Source organism: Micropterus salmoides, unplaced genomic scaffold, assembly GCF_014851395.1.
Source record: "Micropterus salmoides isolate LMB-PRFRI ecotype aquatic unplaced genomic scaffold, ASM1485139v1 Ms_hic_scaffold_1636, whole genome shotgun sequence".
Classification (NCBI taxonomy): domain Eukaryota; kingdom Metazoa; phylum Chordata; class Actinopteri; order Centrarchiformes; family Centrarchidae; genus Micropterus; species Micropterus salmoides.
This window is the reverse complement of record NW_024040748.1, coordinates 21,081-23,025: the sequence shown is the minus strand read 5'-3', so window position 1 is coordinate 23,025 and position 1,945 is coordinate 21,081. Positions and strand designations below refer to the sequence as shown.

The window sequence follows — 1,945 nt, the reverse complement described above, 5'->3', positions numbered from 1 at the left end:
ATATGTTCTCCTCCAGATGCTCCAAAGCTTCCCTCTGTGTCAGTGAGTCCCTCTGCTGAGATAGTGGAGGGCAGTTTGACTCTGACCTGTAGCAGTGATGCTAACCCAGCAGCTAATTATACCTGGTACAAGGAGAATGAAGACTCACCAAAAGCATCAGGACAGAACTTCACCATCACTGACTTCAGAGCTGAACACAGTGGGATTTTATTACTGTGAAGCCCAGAACAGAAGAGGACGTCATAACTCCACCTTACATCTGATTTTTGTGGCAGGCACGTTTCTCCTTGCCACTAATTGGCTGATTAATAGAGCATCACCTGGCAAACTGATCCAGCACAGTTTATCTAATAACTTTCTATCTCCATTTCTAGAGAAATCATCAGTGATAAGAATTATCAAGTTGATTCTGGTGGTTGTGATGCCAATTGCTCTACTTCTGTTTTGTCTGAGGTGAAACTATAAGAATGAATCAGTTCCATCACTGACATTTACTATGAATATTTACTTTCATAGTTTTGGAGTTATCAATTAAACTTTTTATTTATTTGTTTTTTGATTCAATTCAGGAAGAAGAAAACTCTGAGCTCCACTGCTGAACCAAATGAACAGATAGAGACTATAGAGGTGAGAAAGCTGTTGGGCCACAGTGACAAAACTTACTCTGGGTTATAATTTGCTGGCTTATACATTCATTTTAAAATAAAACCTAATTGCTCTAATTCCATTTATGAAGGCTTTAACTCTGATCTTGTTTTCCCTTCCCGTCAGTTGATGTCTGGTCCTGATTGTACCAACGCCTCAGCCTTGAACCAAAACTGTATGTGACTTTCTTCAGATGGAATCAAACCAGAGGGGACTCACCTGGATCGGAACAAAGAAAAGCCACTGAAGTAGTCCAGTGTAGAACGAGGGAAGGTGGAGGAAGTGGATACATTTACCTTCAAGGAACGTTTTCATTTTTAGTTTTTATTAGCAGCAGCATATATTTTTACCCGTGCAGGTACATTACATACGCTCAGTATTTAACTCAGTATGTAAAATATTATTTAAAGTTTTAATGTAATAAATAGTTTTTAAGAAATACTGGTTGCCCTTTCACGTCACACCTGTCCTGGTAATGAAAGCCAATAAAGTCTGTTCAAAACAAACACATTGAACAGGACATATCTCACAGCATGTACTGTCTGTATTTAAACACTGAAATCAAACAGAAGCCCAGCTCTGTCACACTTTGCAAGTGTTTCATTTTCAAATTGTTGCAGCCAGCTTCCACAACAACTCTGCAGTTTGATCATCATTTCAGTTTCCTCTCACTGCTGTAGAGGGTGACAGTGTGCAGGAAGTTTTAGATTTCAGCTTTAAACAAACTGCTTGTGTTTATTATTCAGAACAAAGTTTGTATTTATCAGTAATCAACAAAAATACAATTTCTCAAATGTTTGTAGGGGTCAGGGTAATTTCTTTGGTTTAAAAAACAGTTTCAAAAATACACCTATCAGCCGTAATGTTATGACCACTTACAGGTGATGCGAATAACACCGATTATCTCGTTACCATGGCACCTGTCAGTGGGTGTGATATATCAGGCAGCAGGTAAACACTGTGTCTCATAGTTGATGTGCTACAAGCAGGAAAAATTGGCTGTGTAACGCCTCATGTCTCTGAACAGTGCTGCTGAAAATGACATGATGTGGACGAGTTTCTTAAGTGTTAAATATATATAATATAATGGCGGTTTTATTCGTCCGCTTTATTATACACTGTACTTAGACTTTACAAATTCTAACTTTTTGTGTCATGATTATACATAAGATCAATCCAGGTTGTTGAGGGACTTTCCTTGCTCTGTAACGTCACAAAACATTAACAATGACTTTGATGTGTCATTATCACACTGTCTGAGGCCAAACCATTCTGAGTTACAGTACTTTGTATGAGATCA

General features: G+C 38.2%; 1 long non-coding RNA gene across 1 annotated transcript; it reads left to right on the top strand.

Annotated features, from left to right (window-relative positions):
• The first annotated feature begins 309 nt into the window (after nucleotides 1-309).
• Nucleotides 310-1,721, top strand: LOC119906503. The gene is made up of 3 exons (XR_005444989.1): nucleotides 310-453; nucleotides 570-627; nucleotides 772-1,721. It is a non-coding gene; the product is annotated as an uncharacterized LOC119906503 (long non-coding RNA).
• The last annotated feature ends 224 nt before the right edge of the window (nucleotides 1,722-1,945 follow it).